Source organism: Aotus nancymaae, unplaced genomic scaffold (assembly GCF_030222135.1).
Source record: "Aotus nancymaae isolate 86718 unplaced genomic scaffold, 86718_ANA_hifiasm-v0.15.2.pri h1tg000020l, whole genome shotgun sequence".
NCBI classification, from domain to species: Eukaryota; Metazoa; Chordata; class Mammalia; order Primates; family Aotidae; genus Aotus; species Aotus nancymaae.
Window position 1 is genome coordinate 36,866,756 of NW_026988432.1, and position 27,226 is coordinate 36,893,981.

Below are 27,226 nucleotides of genomic sequence, written 5' to 3' on the forward strand. Positions count from 1 at the left end.
AGGAGAGATAAAATATGTTCCAGTCTAGCTGGTTTGAGAGATGAAAATTACTGGTCATGACTTCCCTTAGATCTTGCAATCAGTAAATTACGGAGCAAGTTCTATGGTTCTTGGTTCCCTAACTTAGACAATACTACATAATCTTAGCCTAATTTTTGCGTTAAAATGCAGCAAAAAATGATTCTTAATGAGTAGAACAAAGTACCATTTGTGCTTTCCCACTGTGCATTTTTGGTATGGAAATTACTATTTCTAGAGTTTTCAAAAAGGATATGTTCTTTTAAGCAAATATTCTGCCTTACAAACATGTTTTTCAAAATGCCCACGTTCAAGAAAGTATGGTTCAGCCCATGCCTAACTTAGCACACTGTCTAAATAAATGCAGTCTAAACTACTGAACTTTTTTTTTTAATAAGAAGAAAAGGAGAAGCGAAGAAAAAAGGGAAAAAAGAAATGAAGAAAAAGAGAGGAAAAATGAGAGGGACTCCCAAAAAGTGGTGGAGGGCAGAGGAAGGAAGAAGAAAGGAAAGAGGCATACAAAGGAGGTAGGCAGTTTGGGTTCTTAAAAAAACACTGCATGTTATATGCACATGCAGAGAGAAAGATGTATTTCCAAGCCAAAAAAATCTACTCCCCAACAAGGATGAGATAATGGAAAACAAATTACATCCTTAAATAGTCATTGTGCCTTCTTATAGAGTCCTAATATATACAAAGTTCAATATGTACTTTAGATAATGATTCTCATTTGAGAGATGAAAAGAAACTGAGAGATATAATTTTGGGGATTAAATTAATAGAACTTGTTAACATAAGATCTCCATTTAAGATATTTCCCATGATAACAATGAGTTACAATACTAGAATTTAAATAATGTTAAGGGCCTCAAAGATTCAGGTTGCTTATTTTTTTCTCAATTTATGTTTATTATATGTATTTAAGGTATATAACATGTTTTTTGTTTTTTTTTTTATAAATAGACATAGCAGAATAATTACCACAGGTAAGCACTTAATATATCCATCAACTTTCATACTTATCTCTTTTGCATGTGTGTGGTAAGCACATCTAAAATTTGCTCTTTTAGTAAGTTACCAGTATGCAATACAATATAATTAACTACAGTCCTTCTGCAGTACATGAGATAATCCTACATAACTGCAAGCTTCCATATTTTGACCAACATCTTTCCATTTCCTCCCAATCTTTGCCTCTTGTATCTACTGTTCTACTCTGTTTCTTTGTATTGAACTTTCTTAGATTCCATATATGAGTGAGGTCATATTTTTTGTCCTCTATCTTTCTTTCAATTAGCTACTGTTTTTTGTGGTTATTACTATACCTTTACAATATAATTTGAAACAAGAAAGTATGATGCCTCCTACTTGTTTTCCTTTCTCATCCATATTGTTGCAAATTACAACAACTCCATTTTTAAGGCAGAATGATATTTGGTTGCATACACATACGACAATTTCTTTATCTATGAATCTATCAATAGACATTTAGATTGTTTCCATATCTTGGCTTTGGGAAGAATGCTGCAATGAAGATAGGAGTGAAGATATTTCCATGAGGTGCTGATTTCATTTCCTTTGGATATATACCCAGAAGAAGGACTCCTAGATATCATGACAGTTATGTTTGTAATTTTTTTCAGGAACCTCCATGCTGTTTTATATAATGGATACAGCAATTTATATTCCCATCAACAATATACAAAGATCTCCTTTTCTCCACACCCCAGCCAATATTTATTTTCTGGTGTTTTGATAATATCTATATTAGGTGTGAGGTGGTATCTGTTTGTGGTTTTGGTTAGCATTTCCTGGATAATTAGTAATGTTGAGCATCTTTTCATGTATTTGTTTGCTATTTCTATATCTACTTCTATGGAGAAATTTATATTCAGGTTATTTGTCCATTGTTTAATCTTTTTTGTTTGTTAGTTTTGCTATTCAGTCACATAAATTCTTTATATACTTTGAACATTAGCCCTTTTCAGATATTTGGCTTGTAATTGTTTTCTTTCAGTCTATTGACTCCCTTTATATCTTGATGGTTTTTCCTTTGTTATGTAGAAGCTTTTTGGGTTGATGTAATACCACTTGTTAATTTTTGTTTTTATTGCCTGAACTTAGTGTAATATTCAAACATACTTTTATAAGGCCAGTTAGAAGGAGTTTTCCCCCATGTTTTATTCTAAGAATTTTATGGTTTCACTTCTTACATTTAAGTCCCTAATCCATTTGGGGTTAATTTTTGTGTGTACTATAAGATTTGTGTTCAGTTTTTTCTTAACTATTTTTTTTTTGGCATGTTGATAGCCAGTTTTTTTAAACACTATTTTTTGAAGAGACTATCCTTTGTCTTTTGTGTCTTCTTGATTGTCTTGTCAAAAAAATAATTGACTATGTGTGTTCGAGTTTATAAACTCAAACATACATGGTCAATTATTTTGTTCCATTGGTCTGTGTGTGTTTTTATACCAATGTCATCCTGTTTAATTACTATAACTTTACAATATAATTTGGAACAATGAAGTGTGATGCCTCCTACTTTGCTTTCCTTTCTCAAAATTATTTTGGCTATTCAAGATATTTTGTGGTTCCATGTCCATTTTAGAATTTTTTTTTTCTATTTCTATGAAAAGCATTGAAACCTGTATAGATATTACATTGAATCTGTTTATCTCTTTAAACGGTAGTAAGTGTATTTTAACAATATTAATTCTTACAATCCACAAGCACGGGATAGTTTTCCATTACTTGTGTCTTCAATTTATTTCATCAGTGTTTTATAGTTTTCAAAGCACAGATCTGTCACTTCCTTGGTTACATTTATTTCAAAGTATTTTATTCTTTTTGATGCTATCATAAATGGGATTTCTTTTTAGATTGTTTTCCAGATACATCAGTATTGATGTAAAGGAATACAACTAATATTTGTACATTGATTTTGGGCCATGTTCCTTTTGTGAATTTACTTACTAGTTCTGACAATCTTTTTGCATATCTTTAAGATATTCTTGATACAGAATCATGTTATCTGCAAACAGATATAAGATTACTTCTTTCATTCTGATTTGTATGTCTTTTATTCCTTTATATTGTCTGATTGTTCTTGCTATTTTTTCCAGCATATGTTAAATAGAAGTGGCAAGAGTTGGCATTCTTGCTTTGTGCCATATCTTAGGGAAAAAGCACTCAGTTTCTCCCCATTGATTATTATGTTAGTTATGTGCTTTTCATGAACAAATTTTATTTTTTAGAACATTTTCTTTAAATCTGTTCTATTGAAAGATTTCATCATTAAAGAATGTTGAACTTTATCAAGTACTCTTTCTGCCCAGTATTGAGATGATAATTTTATCTTTCATTCTACTAATATGGTATGTCACATTGATTGACTTGTGTATTTTAAAACCATCTTGCATCACAGGGATAAATATCACCTGATCATGGTGTGAAATCTTTCAAATACCTTGTTGAATCTGTTTTGCTAGTACTTTATTGAGGATGTTTGCATCTATGTTCATCAGAGATATTGGCCCATGGTTTTTATGTGGTGTCTTGGTCTGGCTTTGATATCAGAGTTATGCTGGCATCATAAAATTAGTTTGGAAATATTCTCTCTAATTTTATTTTTAAAGCTTGGAGAAAGATTGGTATTAATACTTTGAATGTGTGATAGAATTTGGCCATGAAGCTACCTGGCTTTACTTATTGGAAGGTTTCTGAGTGCTACTTTCATTTCTTTATTGACAATTTGTCTATTCAGGCTTTCTAATTGTGCTTGATTCAATCTTGGTAGGTTGTATCTTTCTAGAATTTTTTTCATTTTCTATAAGTTATCCAATTTGTTTGCATAATTGTCATAATAGTCCCTTATGATCATTTCTATTTATGAAGTATCCATTGTAATGTCTTCTCTTTTCTTTCTGATTTTATTGACTAGTCTTTCTTATTTTACTAGTTAGACTAGCTAAGAGTTTGGTGATTTCATTTTTTCAAAAAGCCGACTTCTAGTTATGTTGACTTTTTCCAAAGTTATTTTATTTTCTATTTAATTTATTCCTGCTCTAATCTTTATCATTTCCTTCCTTCTGGTAACTTTGAATTTAGCTTGTTCTTCTTTGTCTAGTTCCTTGATGTGTAATGTTAGGCAGGTTATTTAAAATATTTCTTCTTTTTAAATATAGGTGTTCATCCCTATAAAATTCCCTCTTAATACTGCTTTTGCTGCATCCCATAAATTTTGGTGTATTTTAGTTTTGTTTTCACTCATGATGAGATTTTTTAAAATTTCCTTTTGATTTACTCTTTGACTCACTGATTGTTAAAGAGTGTGTTATTTAGTTTATACATATTGTGAATTTTACTATTTGTTTTGTTACCTAAGGTGATCTATCCTTGAGAATGTTCTTTGCACAGAAGAGAAGAATGTGTATTCTGCTGCTGATGGATGTAAAGTTCCATATGTGTCTGTTGAGTCCGTCTGGATTTCCTATATATAATTGAAAGTGGAATATTAAAATTTCCTACTATTATTGTATTGCTGTCAGTTTCTCCTTTTAGTTCTGTCAATATTTGCTTTATATCTTAAGTGTTCTGATGTTGGTGAAAGACATATAGAGATATACACAGTTATTATAATCTTCCTGTTGAAATGACCATTTTATGATGATATAACAGCCTTCTTTTCTCTAGAAACAGTTTTTAACTTAAAGTATGCTTTGTCTGATGTAAGTATAGCCACTCCTGCTTTCTTTAGATTATCATGAAAATAGTAACCAAAGGTTTCTCCTTATTTGCAAAATACCTTCAAAATAAAAATAACTCATTTTGGAATTTATTTTGAACTGCCAGTAATTAAATACTCATTGACTATACGTAATTGTGCTTTGTAGTTCAATTAACTATGTGAAAGCATCCCCAAAATGACTAATCTTGCATATGTTTCCCAGCAATTCTAATTATCTCTCTAACACCCCTTTGTCTTCATTACCTTCAAAGAGTATGATAGGTAGAAGGTATGGAGTAGGAAGTTTCACTAAGTGTGCTCTTTGATCACTGTATGGCCTATGTTTATCTACATTATGCACCCACACCTGAGTTGCACTCCATCTGCCACTTCTTTGCTTGCTTAGGTATTCTACCAAGTTTGTCCTTTGTAAGGAAGGAAAAATAGTATTCCTTCTACTCATCCTAGATCATGGCTGAGGGCTCTATAACAACAGACAGACTAGCAAAAAAAAAAAAAAAAAAAGCATAAAAATTTATGTGCTATAAATTGTATATGACATTTTAACCTTAATTTAAAAAATGAAGACCTGGAGGGGAGATCCAAGATGGCCGCTTAGGAGGAACTCGGGAATGCAGCTCCGAGAGAAAGCACAGAGGGTGAGTGGACGCCGTATTTCCAGACTGATTTTTACTGCCCACAGACCAGGAGATTCACACGCAGAGAAGCCACACGGGTCGCCAGCGCCGCTGGTGCCGCTGGCTTGAACGGCGCAGCCGCTGGGCCGGCACCCTGAGGCAACGGCTCACTGTACAAAGTGAGAGAGTCTGAGTCCCCTATAAGCCAGCAAGGGGAGCTGAAACAGGGAGCCAGGCCAGCGCCACGAATCTCAGAGCCGCGGCTTTAGCCAACGCAGCGGCTCCGGAGGCAGATCAGATGAGACGGTGTCCCCTCTTACCCAGCAAGAAGACCTGAAACACAACTGAAACCGGGACGGTCCAGCTCTGTGGAGGAGGGGCATTCTCCATAGGCACCCTGCTGTTCCCAGGGCAATCTAACAAGGCAATCCGCCACTACAGAGACTCCGTCACTACAGGGGCGGGCCAACATCGCGGAAGCAGTTCTAACTACACCCAGAAGTTCACACGAAGCTGGGTGGAGCCCACAGCAGCTTAGCGAAGCCTCTGCAAACTGAGTGTGACTAGGCTGCCACCTTGTGGGCAGGGAAAACAGCAACCGCACAGGGGAACACCATAAAACCGTAACTCCCTGGGACAGAACACCTGGGGGGAAGAGCAGGGGGTTTATGAGTTCTGCCACAGCAGACTTAAAATTACCAAAATCAGAAAGACAACAACTACAAAGTCAACAGGTGGATAAATCCACAAAGATGGGAAGAAACCAGCGCAAAAAGGATGAAAACACCCAAAACCAGAACACTTCTCCTCCTACAAGGGATCACAACTCCTCACCAGCAAGGGAACAAGACTGGATGGAGAATGAGGGTGATGAAATGACAGAATCAGCTTTAAGAAAGTGGATAATAAGAAACTTCCGTGAGCTAAAAGAACATGTTCTAACCCAATGCAAAGAAACTAAGAACCTTGAAAAAAGACTTGACGAAATGCTAACAAGAATGGACAACTTAGAGAGGAATATGAGCGAATTGATGGAGCTGAAAAACACAACACGAGAACTTCGTGAAGCATGCACAAGTTTCAACAGCCGAATTGACCAAGCAGAAGAAAGGATATCAGAGGTCGAAGATCAACTCAATGAAATAAAACGAGAAGGCAAGATTAGAGAAAACAGGGTAAAAAGGAATGAACAAAGTCAACAAGAAATATGGGACTATGTGAAAAGACCTAATCTACGTTTGATAGGTGTACCTGAATGTGACGAAGAGAATGAATCCAAGCTGGAAAATACTCTTCAGGATATTATCCAGGAAAACTTCCCCAACCTAACAAGGCAGGCCAAGATTCAAGTCCAGGAAATACAGAGAACACCACAAAGATACTCCTCTAGAAGAGCAACCCCAAGACACATAATCATCAGATTCACCAGGGTTGAAATGAAGGAGAAAATACTAAGGGCAGCCAGAGAGAAAGGTCGGGTTACCCACAAAGGGAAGCCCATCAGACTCACTGCAGATCTCTCAGCAGAAACCCTACAGGCCAGAAGAGAGTGGGGGCTGATATTCAACATCCTTAAGGAAAAGAACTTTCAACCCAGAATTTCGTATCCAGCCAAACTAAGCTTCATAAGTGAAGGAAAAATAAAATCCTTTGTGAACAAGCAAGAACTCAGAGAGTTCATCACCACCAGACCAGCTCTACAAGAGCTCCTGAAGGAGGCACTACACATAGAAAAGAACAACCAGTACCAGCCACTCCAAAAACACATGAAAAGGTAAAGAGCATCAACACAATGAAGAATCTGCATCAACCAAAGGGCAAAACAGCCACCTAGCACCAAAATGACAGGATCGAATTCACACATAACAATATTAACCCTAAATGTAAACGGACTAAATGCCCCAATCAAAAGACACAGACTGGCAAATTGGATAAAAAGCCAAAACCCATCAGTGTGCTGTATCCAGGAAACCCATCTCGCATGCAAGGATACACAAAGGCTCAAAATAAAGGGATGGAGGAAGATTTACCAAGCAAATGGAGAGAAAAAAAAAGCAGGAGTTGCAATTCTCATCTCTGATAAAATAGACTTTAAAGCAACAAAGATCAAAAGAGACAAAGAAGGACATTACATAATGGTAAAAGGATCAATGCAGCAAGAAGAGCTAACGATCCTAAATATATATGCACCTAATACAGGAGCACCCAGATACATAAGGCAAGTTCTTAAAGACTTACAAAGAGACTTAGACTCCCACACAATAATAGTGGGAGACTTCAACACACCATTGTCAATATTAGACAGATCAACGAGACAGAAAATTAACAAGGATATCCAGGACTTGAACTCAGACCTGGAACAAGCAAACCTAATAGACATTTACAGAACTCTCCACCCCAAATCCACAGAATATACATTCTTCTCAGCACCACATCACACCTACTCTAAAATTGACCACATAATTGGAAGTAAATCACTCCTCAGCAAATGCAAAAGAACGGAAACCATAACAAACAGTCTCTCAGACCACAGTGCAATCAAGTTAGAACTCAGAATTCAGAAACCAACCCAGAACCGCACAGCCTCATGGAAAATGAACAACTTTCTCCTGAATGTTGACTGGATAAACAATGAAATGAAGGCAGAAATAAAGACGTTCTTCGAAACCAACGAGAATGAAGACACCACATACCAGAATCTCTGGGACACATTTAAAGCAGTCTCTAGAGGAAAATATATAGCAATAAGTGCCCACATGAGAAGAAGGGAGAGATCTAAAATTGACACCCTATCGTCAAAATTGAAAGAGCTAGAGGAGCAAGATCAAAAAAACTCAAAACCTAGCAGAAGACAAGAAATAACTAAGATCAAAGCAGAATTGAAGGAGATAGAGACACGAAAAACCCTTCAAAAAATCAATAAATCCAGGAGCTGGTTTTTTGAAAAGATCAACAAAATAGACAGACCACTAGCCAGACTAATAAAAAAGAAAAGAGAGAATAATCAAATAGATGCAATAAAAAATGACAAAGGGGATATCACCACAGATTCCACAGAAATTCAAACCATCATCAGAGATTATTACAAACAACTCTATGCACATAAATTAGAAAACCTGGAGGAAATGGATAAATTCCTGGACAGCTGCCTCCTCCCAAGCCTAAACCAGGAAGAAGCCGAAACCCTGAATAGACCAATAACAAGGTCTGAAGTCGAGGCAGCAATTAAGAGCCTACCACCCAAAAAAAGCCCAGGTCCAGATGGGTTCACAGCCGAATTCTACCAGACATACAAAGAGGAACTGATACCATTCATACTGAAACTATTCCAAATAATCCAAAAAGAGGGAATCCTTCCCAAATCATTTTATGAGACCAACATCATCCTAATACCAAAACCTGGCAGAGACTCAACAAGAAAAGAAAACTACAGGCCAATATCCATGATGAACATAGATGCAAAAATCTTCAATAAAATAATGGCAAGCCGATTACAACAGCACATCAAAAAGCTTATCCACCATGATCAAGTAGGATTCATCCCGGGGATGCAAGGCTGGTTCAATATACGCAAGTCTATAAATGTAATTCACCACATAAACAGAACCAAAGACAAAAACCACATGATTATCTCAATCGATGCAGAGAAGGCCTTCGACAAAATTCAACAGCGCTTTATGCTAAAAACCCTCAATAAACTAGGTATCGATGGAACGTATCTCAAAATAATAAAAGCTATTTACGACAAACCGACAGCCAATATCATACTGAACGGGCAAAAACTGGAAGCATTCCCTTTGAAATCTGGCACTAGACAAGGATGCCCTCTCTCACCACTCCTATTCAATATAGTACTGGAAGTTCTAGCCAGAGCAATCAGGCAAGAAAAAGAAATAAAGGGTATTCAATTAGGAAAGGAGGAAGTCAAATTGTCTCTATTTGCAGACGACATGATTGTATATCTAGAAGACCCCCTCATCTCAGCCCAAAAGCTCCTGAAACTGATAAGCAACTTCAGCAAAGTCTCAGGATACAAAATCAATGTGCAAAAATCACAGGCATTCCTATACACCAATAACAGACTTAAAGAGAGCCAAATCAAGAACGAACTGCCATTCACAATTGCTACAAAGAGAATAAAATACCTAGGAATACAACTAACAAGGAATGTAAAGGACCTCTTCAAGGAGAACTACAAATCACTGCTCAACGAAATAAGAGAGGACACAAACAGATGGAGAAACATTCCATGTTCATGGTTAGGAAGAATTAATATCGTGAAAATGGCCATACTGCCCAAAGTAATATACAGATTCAATGCTATCCCCATCAAGCTACCAATGACCTTCTTCACAGAACTGGAAAAAACCACCTTAAACTTCATATGGAACCAAAAGAGAGCCCGCATAGCCAAGTCAATTCTAAGCAAAAAGAACAAAGCAGGAGGCATCACACTACCAGACATCAAACTCTACTACAAGGCTACAGTAATCAAAACAGCATGGTACTGGTACCAAAACAGAGATATAGACCAATGGAACAGAACAGAGGTGTCGGAGGCAACACAACATATCTACAACCACCCGATCTTTGACAAACCTGATAAAAACAAGCAATGGGGAAAGGATTCCCTGTTCAATAAGTGGTGTTGGGAAAACTGGCTAGCCATATGCAGAAAGCAGAAACTGGACCCCTTCCTGACACCTTACACTAAAATTGACTCCAGATGGATTAAAGACTTAAACATAAGACCTAACACCATAAAATCACTAGAAGGAAACCTAGGCAAAACCATTCAGGACATAGGCGTAGGCAAGGACTTCATGACCAAAACACCAAAAGCATTGGCAACAAAAGCCAAAATAGACAAATGGGACCTAATCAAACTCCACAGCTTCTGCACAGCAAAAGAAACAGTCAATAGAGTGAATCGGCAACCAACAGAATGGGAAAAAATTTTTGCAGCCTACCCATCTGACAAAGGGCTGATATCCAGAATTTACAACGAGCTAAAAAAGATTTACAAGAAAAAAACAATCACGCCCATTCAAAAATGGGCGAAGGATATGAACAGATACTTTACAAAAGAAGACATACATGAGGCCAACAAGCATATGAAAAAATGCTCATCATCACTGGCCATTAGAGAAATGCAAATCAAAACTACATTGAGATACCATCTCACACCAGTTAGAATGGCAATCATTAAAAAATCTGGAGACAACAGATGCTGGAGAGGATGTGGAGAAATAGGAACACTTTTACACTGTTGGTGGGAGTGTAAATTAGTTCAACCATTGTGGAAAACAGTGTGGCGATTCCTCAAGGACCTAGAAATAGAAATTCCATTTGACCCAGCAATCCCATTACTGGGCATATATCCAAAGGATTATAAATCGTTCTACTATAAGGACACATGCACACGAATGTTCATAGCAGCACAGTTTACAATAGCAAAGACCTGGAACCAACCCAAATGCCCATCGATGATAGACTGGACAGGAAAAATGTGGCACATATACACCATGGAATATTATGCAGCCATTAAAAACGAGGAGTTTGCGTCCTTTGTAGGGACATGGATGAACCTGGAAACCATCATTCTCAGCAAACTGACACAAGAACACAAAATCAAACACCACATGTTCTCACTCATAGGCGGGTGTTGAACAAGGAGAACATATGGACACAGGGAGGGGAGCACTATACATGGGGGTCTGTTGTGGGGGAGTGGGGGGGACAGCGGGGGGATGGGGAATTGGGGAGGGATAGCATGGGGAGAAATGCCAGATATGGGTGAAGGGGAGGAAGGCAGCAAATCACACTGCCACGTATGCACCTATGCAACAACCTTGCATGTTTTTCACATGTACCCCAAAACCTAAAATGCAATAAATAAATAAAAAAAAAAAAAAAAATGAAGACCTGAAGAAATGAGTAATGCTGAGTATTTTTATACTCAGTTTGATGAAGAGTAAGTAATCACGGAGAAATATGATAGGACAAAAAGTATAATTGAAAGGCCGGGCGCGGTGGCTCACGCCTGTAATCCCAGCACTTTGGGAGGCCGAGGCGGGTGGATCACAAGGTCAAGAGATCGAGACCATCCTGGCCAACACGGTGAAACCCCTTCTCTACTAATACAAAAAAAAAAAAAAAAAAAAAAAAAATTAGCTGGGCATGGTGGTGCGTGCCTGTAATCCTAGCTACTCAGGAGGCTGAGGCAAGAGAATTGCCTGAACCCAGGAGGTGGAGATTGCGGTGAGCCGAGATCGCGCCATTGCACTCCAGCCTGGGTAACAAGAGCGAAACTCCGTCTCAAAAAAAAAAAAAGAAAAAGAAAAAAAAAAAAAAAGTATAATTGAATGGTAATAAAAGAGGGAAATTTAGCAAGGTCTAGTTGTTTAGATTTGTCTGTCTGTGTCTCTGAGTGTTCAGAGATAACAACGATCTTTTCTGGGTATAGAAAGGACACTTCTCACATAAGGGTCTTATAACCTGCTTCAGGGGAAGAACAGAAAATTCTTCCCCAGTTATTATAAACTATTTCTTGGGAGAAGAGCAGGGGGAAATCAGAGAGACTATCTTGCTTCTACTGTTTTTTCAAATTTCTTTAGCTTAAAACATTCTGTATCTCAAAGTACCATATTTTGGAGTAGCATGTCCTGAAACCCATCACCTTCCTATTTCAAGTTCTACTTCTTCAAAACTTCCTGCAGTAATTACAACCCATAAAATTCAAACATACTACTTAGCATTTGGTTACAGTTACTCATATCGAAATACTAAGCAGTAATTCCTTGTACCCTTGCAGGATTTGTTCCAGGATATCCCTCAGAAACCAAAATCTTTGAATGCTCAAGTATCTTATATAAAATGGCATAGTATTTACATATAACCTATGCAATCCTCCCATATACTTTAAATCATCTCTAGATTACTTATAATATCAAATACAATGTAAGTGCTATGTAAATAGTTGTTATACTGTATTGTTTAGGGAATAATGACAAGAAAAAAAGAGTTTGTAGGTATTCAATACAGAATGAGAATGAATTATATATATATTTTTTCTTGGTGGTAAAATTGTGTATGTTTCTTTTTAAGCAATTAAAAGACAATTTTTACAACCAAAGATTCACTTTGTTTAAATTTTCACCACTTAACAAGTGAAAGTCATTGTCAGTTTCCCTAATACAAAGGGCAAAGAACTAGCTTCCCCTTTCAGCTATAGTGAGCTACATCATTAATGCTACACATCAGACCTTGGAGAGTCATTTTTCCATTTAATCTTCCTGGCTTTCCTTTACAGTTCCTCCCCATATTTCTCATTTGAGCTGATATTTTATATTGCTTGAGCTCAACACAAAAAGTTAAATTGGGTATACGAAATGTTCTTTTTTAAAAATGAAAGCATTTTGCTTAGAAGGATGATTTAAAAAACATTCAGATAGATTCAGTGAGAGTATATGCTTTGATATGTTGAAAGAAATCTGCTTCACAAATAAGATAAGATGTTTTTGAAAAAAATGCAAATGACCTCAAAGGCATTACATCGAATATAACTTCGGATAGCTTTTAAAAGAATTGCATCATGGAAGGATCTCTAACGTAGAGAGGAAAGGAATCACACAAATACAATTCTAATACTTGGTTGAAAATGTGGAAATCATGTTTCAGAAACAGAGTACCATTTATAAAAGCAAAAAGCATTTGCTTTCATTGCTTCATATAGCCTATAGAAAAAAAAATGACAAAAGCTAACACATTTTCTGCCACTCCCCACTCAAGTAAAGATGGCAGACATAATACTAAAAAGTTTCTTATTGTTTATTAGCAGTTAATCTTCATATCCTTCTTAAACTATAGATGACATCTATCATCTTTCTTTCTATATGCATTAGTTTTTCTAAGTATTTCATAAAAATTAAATTATATAATGTGTGGTATTCTGCCACTGGCCTCTTTCACAAAGTATACTAATTTTCAGGGTTATCCATGTTGTATTATATGTCAATAGTTAGTTCCTTATCACTGAATTATATCAGTTATACAAACAGAAAACATTGTTTATATATTCATCATTTGATGGGTATTAGGTTGGTTCTAATTTTAACCTACTATAAATAAATGCTTCTATTAATAGCTTTGTATTGTCATATATTTAATTTTCTTGAGTAGAATACAAGGTAGACTCCCAGATGTGGATTTTCTTGGTTACATTTATTTCTTTTTTTTTTTTTAAGATTGCCAAACAGCCGGGAGCGGTGGCTCACGCCTGTAATCCCAGCACTTTGGAAGGCCGAGGCGGACGGATCACGAGGTCAAGAGACTGAGACCATCCTGACCAACATAGTGAAACTCCAACTCTACTAAAATATAAAAATTAGCTGGGCATGGTGACGCGCGTCTGTAGTCCCAGCTACTCGGGAGGCTGAGGCAGGAGAACTGCTTGAACCCAGGAGGCAGAGGTTGCAGTGAGCTGAGATCGCACCACTGCACTCCAGCCTGGCGCCTAGTGACAGAGTGAGATTCTGTCTCAAAAAAAAAAAAAAAAAAAAAAGATTGCCAAAGAGTTTTCCAAAGTGTCTAGCCCATGTAACATTTCCAAGTAACCTTTAACCATCAAGGTAGCTTCTGCACATCTTCTTTAACTCTTGTCATTATTCATCTTTTTGAGTATAGCCATTCTAGTTGGGTGTATAGTGGTATCTTATTGTAGTTTTAATTTGTATTTCCCTAAATATTAATGATATGTGTATACATTATAGTGTTTAATTCTTATTCCTATAACTTCTTTGGTGAAATGATGATGAAAAAGTCAGCTCTTGTTTTCTGTCTTATTATTTACCTTTTAAAAAACCCTTTTGAATATTGGATACGTGTTCTTTATCAGGGAATCTACCTTGGAGTCTACTCAAGAAAACATATAATTTTCAAATAATTTCTCCCTATTTGTACCTTATTCATTTTTAATAGTATGCTTTAATAAATTTGAATTTATCAATGAATAATTTTTCATTTCTTTCTTTTTTAGTATGGTGCCTTCTTTTGTTTTTAGAAAATGTGTTTTCAAGTTATAATTTTTACTTATCTGTGAATTATTTTGCTATATACTTTTAAGGGTTTTTTTTAGTGGATACTTTAGAGATTACAAAATGCATCTTAACCAATGACAATATACTTCCAAATAATATAAAATTTGCTCTGATAAAATATGAAAATATTGTTTTACTGTGGCACAATTATTTTCCTTTCTTACTTTGTACTATTATTTTACTAAATATTTATGGGTTGTATAAAGTCAGTAATAATGTGTTAAAATTATTGCTTTATACCATCTCATATATATATTGTACTTTGGACTCTGGAGTACAAGTGCACATCTTGCATCCTGCAGGATTGTTGCATAGGTACATACATGCCATGGTAGTTTGCTGTCTCCATACCCCCCGTTGACTATAACAGGCATTTCTCCTGATGTTATCCCTCCTCATCCTCCTCGGCCCCCACTGACCCTCCCCTTCCCTCCCTGCCACCCCCTCAACATATCCCAGTGAGTGTTGTTCCCTTCCCAGTGCCCAAGTGTTCTCGTTGTTCATCACCCACCTATCAGTGAAAACATGTGGTGTTTGGTTTTCTGTTCTTGTGTCAGTTTGCTGAGAATGATGGTTCCTAGAATAATTTGTGTCTCTACAAAGGAAAGGAACTCATCATTTTTTATGGCTGCATAGTATTCCATGGTGTATATGTGCTACATTTTCTTTGTCCAGTCTATCATTGATGGGCAGTGGGGTTGGTTCCAGGCCTTTGCTATTGTAAACAGCACCACAATGAACATATGTTTACATGTATCTGTATAATAGAATGATTTATAACCCTTTGGGTATGTCCAGTAATGGGATTGTTGGGTCAAATGGAATTTCTATTTCTAGATCCCTGAGGAATCGCTACACTGTCTTCCACAATGGTTGAACTAATTTACACTCCCACCAACAGTGTAAAAGTATTTCTTTTTTTCCACATCCTCTCCAGCATCTGTTGACTACAGCTTTTTTAATGATTGCCATTCTAACAGGCACATGAGATGGTATCTCAATGTGGTTTTGATTTGCATTTCTCTAATGACCAATGATGATTAGCATTTTTTCATGTTTGTTGGCTGCATAAATATCTTCTTTTGAAAAGTATCTGTTCATATCCTTTACCCACTTTTGAATGGATTTTTTTTTCTCGTAAATCTGTTTTAGTTCTTTGTAGATTCTGGACATTAGCCTTTTGTCAGATGGGTAGATTGCAAAAAAATTTTTCCCATTTTGTTTGTTGCTGGTTTACTCTAATGATTGTTTTGTTTGCTGTGCAGATTCTCTGGAGTTTAATTAGACACCACTTGTCTATTTTGTCTTTTGTTGCCATTGCTTTTGGTGTTTTAGTCATGAAGCCCTTGTCTGTGTCTATGTCCTGAATGGTTTGGCCTAGGTTTTCTTCTGCGGTTTTTATGGTGTTAGGTCTTATGTTTAAATCTTTAATCCATCCGAGGTTAATTTTTGTATAAGGTGTAAGGACGGGGTCCAGTTTCAGCTTCCTACATATGACTAGCCAGTTTTCCCAACACCATTTATTAAACAGGGAATCCTTTCCCTGTTGCTTATTTTTGTCAGGTTTGTCAAATATCAGATGGTTGCAGATGTGTGGCGTTGCTTCCGAGGCCTCTGTTCTGTTCCATTGGTCTATATCTCTGTTTTGGTATCAGTATCATGCTATTTTGAATATTGTAGCCTTGTAGTATACTTTGAGGTCAGGTAGCATGACGCTTCCACCTTTGTTCTTTTGGCTTAGGACTGTCTTGGCTATGTGAGCTCTCTTTTGGTTAGATATGAAGTTTAAAGTGTTTTTTACCAGTTCTGTGAAGAGAGTCAATGGTAGTTTGATGGGGATAGCACTGAATTTACAAATTACTTTGGGCAGTATGGCCATTTTCACAATATTGATTCTTCCTAACCATGAGCATGGAAAGTTTTGCCCTCTGTTTGTCTTCTCTCTTATGTTGTTGATCAGTGGTATGTAGTTCTCCTTGAAGAGGTCTTTTATATCCTTTGTTAGTTGTATTCCTAGGTATTTTATTCTCTTTGTAGCAATTGGGAGTTCATTCATGATTTGGTTCTCTGTTTGTCTGTTGTTGGTGTATAGGAATGCTTGTGATTTCTGCACATTGTTTTTGTATCCTGAGACTTTGCCAAAGTTGCTTATCAGCTTAAGGAGATTTTGGGCTGAGACGATGCGGTCTTCTAAATATACGATCATGTCATCTGTGAATAGGGAAAATTTGACTTCTTTTCCTAATTGAATGTGCTTTATTTCTTTTTCTTGCCTAATTGCTCTGGCTAGGACTTCCAATACTGTATTGAATAGGAGGGTGAAAGCGGGCATCCTTGTCTAGTGCCAGTTTTTAAAAAGAATGCTTCCAGTTTTTGTCCATTCAGTATGATATTGGCTGTGGGTTTGTCATAAATAGCTTTTATTATTTTGAGATATGTTCCATTAATACATAGTTTATTGAGAGTTTTTAGCATAAATGGCTGTTGAATTTTGTCAAAGGCCTCCTCTGCATCTATTGTGATAATCATGTGGTTTTGTCTTTGGTTCTGTTTATGTGGTGAATTACATTTATAGAGTTGATGTTGAACAAGCCTTGCATCTCTGGGATAAAGCCTACTTAATCATGGTGGACAAGCTTTTTGATGTGGTGCTGGATTCAGTTTGCCAGTATTTTATTGAAGATTTTTGCATCAATGTTCATCATGGATATTGGTGGTAGTTTTCTTTTTTAGTTGTGTCTCTGCCAGGTTTTGGTATCAGGATGATGTTGGTCTCATAGAAAGAGTTAGGGAGGATTCCCTCTTTTTATATTGTTTGGAATAGTTTCAAAAGGAATGGTACCAGCTCCTCTTTGAACGTCTGGTAGAATTTGGCTGTGAACCCGTCTGGACCTGGACTTTTTTTAGTTGGTAAGCTATTAATTGCTGCCTCAACTTCAGACCTTGTTATAGGTCTATTCAGGGTTTCAACTTTTTCCTGGTTTAGGCTTAGGAGAGCGCAAGTTTCCAGGAATTTATTCATTTCTTCCAGATTTACAGGTTTATGTGCATAGAGTTGTTTGTATTAATCTTTGATGGTAGTTTGTATATCCGAGGAATTGGTGGTGATCTCCCCTTTATCGTTTTTTATTGCATCTATTCAATTCTTCTCTCTTTTCTTTTTTATTAGTCTAGCTAGTGGTCTATCTATTTTGTTGATCTTTTCAAAACACCAGCTTCTGGATTTATTGAGTTTTTGAAGGATTTTTTGTGTCTCTATCTCCTTCAGTTCTTCTCTGGTCTTAGTTATTTCTCGTCTTCTGCTTGCTTTTGAGTTTTTTTTTTTTTTTTTTTATCTTGTTCCTCTAGCTTTTTCAATTTTGATGATAGGGTTTCAGTTTTAGATCTTTCCTTGTTTCTCATGTGGGCATTTATTGCTATAAATTTTCCTCTTGACACTGCTTTAAATGTGTCCCATGGATTCTGGTATGTTGTATCTTCATTCTCATTGGTTTCGAAGAACATTTTTATTTCTGCCTTCATTTCATTGTTTATCCATTCATCATTCAGGAGCAAGTTGTTCAGTTTCCATGTGATTGTGAGGTTTTGAGTGCTTTTCTTAATCCAGAGTTCGAATTTGATAGTGCTGTGGTCTGAGAGACTGTTATGGTTTCCGTTCTTTTGCATTTGCTGAGGAGTGATTTACTTCCAATTATGTGGTCAATTTTAGAGTAAGTGAAATGTGGTGCTGAGAAGAATGTATATTCTGTGGATTTGGGGAAGAATGTTCTGTAAATGTCTATTAGGTTCGTTTGGTCCAGATCTGGGTTCAAGTCCTGGATACCTTTGTTGACTTCCTGTCTCATTGATCTGTCTAATATTGTTAGTGGAGTGTTAAAGTCTCCTACTATTATTGTGCGGCAGTCTAAGTCTCTTTGTAGGTCGTTAAGAACTTCTTTATGAGTGCTCTGGTTTTTGTTTTTTATTTGTTCCTTTTTTAGTAATCCATCATTATCTGTCCTAAATCTGTGAAATATGTTTCCTAAGGGCTATGCTACTCTGCGGAAACAACTTGAGGCAGTGTCTTTCATGCTCTGCTGTCACCACTGTGTGTAGAGTGGGGAATACATTAAGCATTCAGAAATTGTACAAGTCCTCAGGCTATTTCATGTATCTTCTCTGCATGCAGATAACCACAGTATAAGTATGTGACTACTGTGGATCTTCTCTGGCTTCTATATCATATATACACAATGTTAACACAAATATGCTTATTCTAACTTTGATCAAAACCACTAACTAAAAAATGCATTGGTCTTCTCCATTTGCTTGCTGCTGAGATTATCATTTTCACTAACAATGACATTAGGCATGAGCAGTACCCACTACTCCAAATTGAATGAGGAATCTTTGATAGAACTATTCTTATACTCTTCCTAGTCCTGAAGTGATAGCCATGCTAATTTTATAAAAGTGGAAGGGAAGGTTAGAGCATTATTAGGCAAGAATATAACATACTTCTACTGTTTTACTCTAAGTACAGCTGTTTTTCAAATATAGATGTTTTACATCTAGGTCTTTGGTTAATTTCCAATGTGCAAAATCTATTGTTTTAGTAAGTTTTGTCTATTTTATTGTTTACAAAACAGAAATTTCTAATTTCATAACTAAGCTAAAATTGAATTTCCCTTGCCTTTATTTTTTGACAAGTTTTTCTTCTTCATTAAAAAAAAAAAAACTCACATATTCAAGATGTGATTTGTCATGTGGCTTCCTTTTTGTCCTTTTTCTCTTTTGATCTCCCCTAATTGTGTGTCTTTTATTTTATTTTTTTAGCAATTTTCAAGATTTTCTCTTTATGGGGTTTGTGTGTGTATATGTGTGTGTGTGTGAGAGAGAGAGAGAGAGAGAGAGAGTCTGGTAAATTCTGAATGTGGTTCACTGAAGCTGAATTTCTTTAATCTGTGATTTGATGTTTTCTATCAAACTCAGAAAACTTTCAGCCAATATTTCTTCCAATATATTTGTGCCCTAATTTCCCTCCTTCACCTTCTGAGGATTCACGAAAATCTTAGGCCAGCTAATTTGTTTTTCACAGATATTAAAGGTTTGTAGGTTATTTTCCTCTTTTTATTCCATTTTGGATAATTTATACTGCTCTGTCGTTATGTTTACTTTTGCCTTCATGTGCTATGTATGTTCAGCTGATACATCCAGCAAAATTATCTTCATTTCTTTTCTCATATTTTTCATTTTAGTATTTTTCATTCTCTTGAAATTACTCATTTGATAGTACACATTGTACACATTTTTGTTAGTTTTTTATTACATGTATTATCATTTTAAAATGTAGATAATTCTTACATTTGAGCTACCTATGTTAGTTTCATGTTTCCCCTCTCGATGATAATTCACTTATTTTTTCTTTGATTGTTTCATAATTTTTGATTAAACATTATGTGGAAAGAACTGGAAAGAATTTAGCAAGTGTAAGCCTAGCAAAAGACATGCTCCTATTTTGTTGTTATTGTTGTTCAGACTGTTACCATGGGACAGAGATTACTAAGTCAATGTATATTTGTGTTTAGTCAGGTCTTTGCTCAATCTACTCTATAGTTGAATTGGTCTGGTTTCTGTTCTTGCTTTAGATTCAATTCAACAAAAATTCTCAAATATTCTGAGGGTAGAATCACAACCTTCCCTTTAGTAAGGCTTAGGATCTAAGTGTCTGCTGGTTGATTTTCTTTCTTTTCTCTTAATCTACCTTCAGCCTTCGATTGACTCTGTGTGTCCTTACCTGAGGTTGGTTTTTTTAAACTCTTCTGCCTCTTCTCAACCACAGAATTGTTCTCAGTGTAAATAAGAAAATGCCTGGAGTGTGATTCTTTCTGTTCTCATGCCCTTATTTCAAGCTTCAGTGTGCCCTGCAACACCTCGGTTTTAGTTCACAGTGGTAGCAGTAAGTTACTCATCTCTCCTCTGCCCCCTTTTTCTCCTACAGATAGCTGCTGTCTTGTATTTAATATAAGTATCTTCAAATTTTCCTGAATATGAGCCAAAGCTCCCTCAAACTCACCAAGTTATTTACCATCTACCTGATAAGCATTATCAGACTATTGTCTCTTCTAACTACAATAGGGTTTCTTTATAATAATTTTTACTTGCCAATTAATCCATACATTTCTTTACTTGTTTATCCAAGTTTATTGAAAACCTCTAATCTGTCAAGTTCATATTAAGTACTTTAGATTCATTAATACATAAGATGTGATCCCTAAATCTAGAAAACCTGTGATCAAATACTTGTAAAAAAAAATTTAGTTCAATAGTTGTAATTCTATCATCTAGTTTTCAGCTCATAGCTCATCCCATTAAAAATTCTTATTTTTTTATGTGCAATGACATTTTTATTGAAAGTGATTGTAAGATAATATATTTTTAAATAGAAGACAGTGTTTTATCTATACTATCGTGATGTCAGAGTGCTTTTAAAATAGTAATTATTAAAAACATAATTACTTCCAAAGACTCCGATAGCAAAATTATCATTGTCCTGGATGCTATATTTTTGAAAACTCAGTAATAAAACTACTTCTGTCAACTAAATATTACACTATATATTTAAAGGTACAAGAAATGGTTTCTCATCTTTTCTTTGTAATGTAAATGGACATATTAAGAATTGTAGCAAAATATAAATTTTACATTTTCTATTTTAAAATCCATATATTAAAACTAGAAATTTGAGGTATAAATGTTTAACCAGAGATACATAACTAAATAGTACCAGAATAATAATATAACAATTTCTTAAACTGTGAGTTGCTGGTGTTAATTTTGTCAGGTTATTCAGGGGCAGATGTCAGATGAGGCTATGCAACTTTTAAAATGTAGGAATCACATATATCTCTATATTTTGTATGATATATATCATACCAACAAAAAAAGTATATTGGTACTTATTTATGACCTAATGACCTTCTAAAAGTTGCACTCTTAAGATCTTTAGCCATCTTGACTTTCTGACATTTGCTTAATAACCTGGCCTTTTCTTGTTGCTGTTGTTAACCACTTTGTATTAAGTGGTCAGTGTTTTACTCCAAGATTAAGAAAGAAAATGTCATCCTAAACACACTGTTAAATGGCTGAATGTTCAAAGTAATGCTGTCTGTACCTGCTATTACATGTATGATTTTATTCACAGTATTATTTCTTAAAAAAAGGAAGTTCTTGAAGGACTATAACTTATATATTCTGAGGTCATTCACAGCATCTAGCTCAGAACTGACACTTAGCTGATGTTTAATAACTACTTTTGAAGGAACATAAGACTTTTTTGAAGTAACAGTAACTGCGACATTTATCTTCAGCTTAAAAAACATTGTATCACAATGGAAAAATTTTCATGCATTGTAAAATTATTACAAAGAATATTATCTCTACTTTATTAATAATTTAAAATCTATTATATTGGGGACCTAAGGATTGCCCTAAACCGGTAGTAGTTTTCTTTGTGCTACAATGAATTTCTCAATTTATTCTACTGATCAACACCTAATCACCTTTCAGACCAGTTCAAACACTACCCTTATATGATGCTTTTCCTGAGTTTTCCACATAGTCTAGATGCTCCCTTGTAATTCTAAAGTACATTGTAAATATGCTATTTAGTAACTATGTAGTATGTGTGTTTTGTTGTGAACATTTTTTATCTCTTCTACTAGTTTACATTATATCTGGTAAAATAAACATATACAATAGTTATTTCATAATTACTTCCTGGATTACCAGATAAATACAAATGGAATAAATATTTGAAGGTCTTTAATTCTTTTTATTTTGTTATTTTCAAAATTTTAATTTCATTAGTTTGCTCTAATAATTGGTAAGTGTTATAAACTAATCCTAGACTACTAGATTAAAACTAACAACTTAATTTAAAAGATGTATTGAAATGCAGTTGGGTGATTGATAAAGGGAAAATTCTTGGCACCATTCATATGAAAAATACTCTCTTGATTGGTAAGAAGGTAATTCCACAAAAGTCAGTATGTACATAGAAGGTTGCAATAAAAATTCAAGAAATTCTTAAATTTAAAAATTATATTTTCAACTTTTGTTGAAATAAAAGTGTTTATCTCTCCTATCACTGAATATATATATATATATGTATGTGTGTATATAAACTATTTATCTACATATCTAATATATCCTTCTTATCCATATATGTAGAGATCCTTACATACATTTAGAAGGGATATATTTATATGGTGTCTTTCCTAGACCCAGTGAGACAATATCTGTTTTTGTTTTAACACAAGACACACACATTTTTTTTTTATGGTTAATTTCATCTTTCTCCTTTTATTTATTTCAATCTTTCAATTTTCTTTCCTCCTTTTCTCTCTTTGTTCCCTCCTTTCCTTCCTGTCTTTCCTTTATTCTTCTTTCCTTTCTTGTCTTCCTTCCTTCCAAATTTTCTTTCTTCCAAATTTTCTCCCCAATACTTATTGAGAAAAAACTGATATCAAGATTTCACCCTCCATCCTGTAGTTCTACTCAGACAAGACTCAATAATGAAAGATAACACTTTTAGTGAGGCTCTCAGGGGTCCAATTTTAAAGTCACTTCTTCAAGGAAAATCATCCACTTTTAAAAGGACTAGGTTATGTCTTCTACTGCATAATTTCTAAAGGCTCAATAATTGTCTGTATTAGCACTTACCACAATTAAATAGTTATACTTCAGAAAAATGTATTTTTATAAAATATCAGCATCCTGCAACAAGACGTTTATTCTTTATTATTTAAACCCATGAGTTTGTTTTACCACTTACGTGTTCTTAGGATACAACACAGGAATCATACATTATAATTCTCATGTTATAAATATTGTAAAGTTATTATAGTACTATAAAATATACTTAATTTTCTAGGACTCCCATAACAATGTACCACAAAGTGTGTGGCATAAAACAACAAAAATGTCTTATCTAACTTCTGTGGAGGTTAGAATTCTGAAATCAAGGTATCTTCAGTCATGCTCCCTCTGAAGCCTCTGGGAGAGGATCCTTCCTTGCTTCTAGAGCTTCTGGTAGGCCCAGGTGTTTCGTGATTTGTGGCAGCACAACTCCAATCTCTGCCTTAGTCTTCACAAGGCAATCTTTTCCCTGTGCACCTTCTTATCATTTTGCTTCTTTCACATCTGTGTCTAATTTCCCCTCTTCTCATAAAAATACCAGTCATATTAAGGCACAATTGTTCTCCAGTATTACCTCATCTTAGCTAATTTCATCTCCCACAGCCCTATTTCCAAAGAAGGTCACATTTTGAGGTACCAAAAGTTAAGAATCAACATATATTTTGGGGTCACAAATCAACCCATTACAGAAGTGTTCCTACCATCAGTACTCATTTCCTGTCATTTCATGCCTATGTACAGACTTCAACTTCAGATCAGATACTAATATTAGTTACTTAGTGAGACATTGAGAAATACAGATATCAAGGTTTCTTGAGGGAGTCCTAAATATGAGTATGTGGGAAGAGGATTATCTATGCACCCAAATAATTAGAAAGCATCATGATTACTGATATGTGAGTTGTATGCAAAATTGAATGCAATGAAAAGTCTGGAGAATGACTAAGTAACCTTAACAAAGGAAGATATATTAGGCAAACATAGGCCAGGTGTTACTGGAGTAACAGACACTCCTAAGATTTCAATTAATTGAATCCCAAAGGTTTTATTTCTCATTCATACCATATATGTTCACCACTCATCTCATTTCTATGTTGTCTTCACTTCAGGACCCACATAGTGGAGGCTTCACTGTCTCAAACACTGAGAGCTACAGTGGTAGAAAGAAGAGAATTCCAGACTGTCTCACAAAGGTAATTAAATATTCTGGCTCAAAAGTGACATAACATCATCTCTGTCTACAAAACTTCAGCCAGAGAAGTTCCCATGTTCCCAACTATCTTTAAAAATAAGACACAGGCAAATCAAATTCAAAATGTCAAAAACTAAATATATTTTCCTCTAAAATGGATCATTCTTTAATATTTCTTATCTCAGTAAATGGCCCCACAATCCACTTAATCGTCTGTGAAGATAGCTACATGATATTCTTAACATCTTCTCTTCTTTTCTGATTTTCATTTAGTCATCATGTTCTATCTACTCGGACTCCTATCTCTAGAGTATGTTCTCCTCTCTCTGCCAGTACTGCAAACACCACCATGAAAGCACTGACTCTTGACATGACCATTGCTAACTATTTGTCTTGCTTTTGTTCTTACTTGCCTGTAATATGCATCAGAAAATTTAAGCCTGACTGACTTCTCAGAACATATACCTATAATACCAATTTTTTAAAAACTTCCTCTTGCTCTTATGCTAAGTATCAACCTCTCTACCACAGCTCTTGCCTATCAGTTTCATGTCAGTCCATTTGGTCTTTGACCTCCAGCAATGAAGGTCTTTGTCAGTTCCCTACTCATTTTGACATTACTTCATTAGCCTCTCTCACCCTAATTTTTTCTAGCTAGCCCTCCTTGTCTGTTATATCTCAGGTTGGATATTACTCCCCAAGGGAAACCCTCTCTGATGACTTTCATCATCCTCAATTAGGTCAAAGTCTGACATTCCGTGCCTCTTTATAGCAAGTACAACCAAAGAAGAAAGTTAATTATTGGGATTAATTTATTAATCCATGTGATTACTTTTATTCTCTCCATTGGAGAATAGTCTATCTCTTTTGTAAACAATTTCCCAGCACTCAAAATAGTACAGTAACTATATCAGGCTTTGAAATATCCTACGTTCAAAATAAACAGTTCTTTTTGTCGAGGATGAACCCTCTTCGACTTCACCTCAATGGGTTTTCTTAAATCCAAACTGTATTTCTTCTTGCTTAGGGCCTATAGGCCTGTTTCTACTTGCTATCTATTGAAGACCAAACCCTGCTGAGGGATATGTGAGTATCAGCTGCTATATTTAATGACAGCCTTCAAACAATAGCTGAGAGCAGATTGGAGCCCAGAGCTATTTAAATGTATGAAGGGTGGAGGAGAAAGTGTCAATTGATATTAGAAATCACAATCCTCATCACTCACAAGCTTTAAAATTATGTCCAAAAGCATTATAGCTTCAAACGCTAGCAGAGTTTTAAAATTCTTTGGTATCAATGATGATGATAAGAGAGCAAAGTGAAAACCACAGAGAAGAAAAGAAAGGATAATGGAATCTGCTTTATAGTTTGTTCATTACCTATACCACCTATATATTCCTACTGAATGATTCTTGCCATTACAATGTAATAAACATATCCTTCTCAATACCATTTCCTGGGAAATCTTTTGTGCAAACAAACAAAGAATGTCAGGGAGTTAACATATTGTTTGCCTACTTTGATAACCTTGGTATTAGAATGAAAAAACATTACTATAAGAATAGAAGGAAAAACTAACTCAATTTCTCCTACTATACTCTCACAACACAGAACACTTCTGTGACTACAGCTATGCTTGAGTTTTCTCCCAAACACAAAGCAATTCTGCAGATGATTCTCCAGCAGATGTCAGCTGAGTGTCTTCTAATTCAATTCATTTCTAACACTATCTACCTGAAAAGAGTGTCAAGTCACACAGGTTGAAAGGCCCAGTCCTGCAAGACTACCCTTCATATGCCAGTCTCTGGCACAGGTTATGGCCTGTGCTTCTGACCAATCAGATGTAAATCAAGCTTCCTCTTCTTACTCAATCCTTGGGTTCAATTAATTTGCTAGGGAAGCTCACAGAACCCAGGGAAACACTTTCCTTCCATTTACTAATTTATTATAAAGGATATTACAAAGGATACATGAACAGCCAAATAGAAAAGATGCATTCAGCAGGGTATAAGACAAGGGCATTGAGCCTCTATGCTTCTTTCAGGTATATTACCCTCCAGTAATCTGGAAGTTGTCAGAACTTAGTTCTTTTGTGTTTTTATGACAGGATCATTAGGTAGTCATGACTGATTAAATTTCTGGCATTTGGTTTGTCAACTCAACCTTCAGCCCCCCCTCCTCACTGAGAGGGTGGGACTGAACATTCCAACCCTATAATCACCAGAACTAGTTCCCTGGCAACCATCCCCCATTCTAAGGGTATTTAGGGGCTGTTAGCCATCAGTCATCTCACTAGCATGCAAAAGACAATTTTATCACTTTGGAGATTCCAAGTAATTAAGGAGCTACCTGTCAGAAAACTGAGACTAAGACGAAATGTATATGTCACAATATTACAATTATAAAGTACCATAAAAAGCGGTTTAATTTAAATAATTTTATTCATCCTCAAATAAGAATGGACTATTTTATGAAAAGAAAAATAGAGATTAATGTAGATCAAGCAATTAACCAAAGTCATATAACTTGAAAATAACTGGTCTATGACTAAGAATTTAGTACTTCTGAATCCAAATCTTTTATTTTTTATTATATTATAACCTCCTTACTTCCAGATAGTCACTCTTCACACTGCTAATATGGCTGTAGCTGGCAGGTGAAGATGACTTCAGTAGGTCAAAGGACAAAAATAATTGAGTTACTGTCACTGAGTTTAAGAGGGCTGAGATATCCTGACATACCACTCTTTGATATTGTGCAATACGATTATAAAATAGAAATATGAGTCAGATAATTGATTGGAAAAGAGGAAGGCAATGGGAGATGAATGGTCCCTGAAGTAAAGTGTTTGGGAACAAAGACATATCAACTGGAG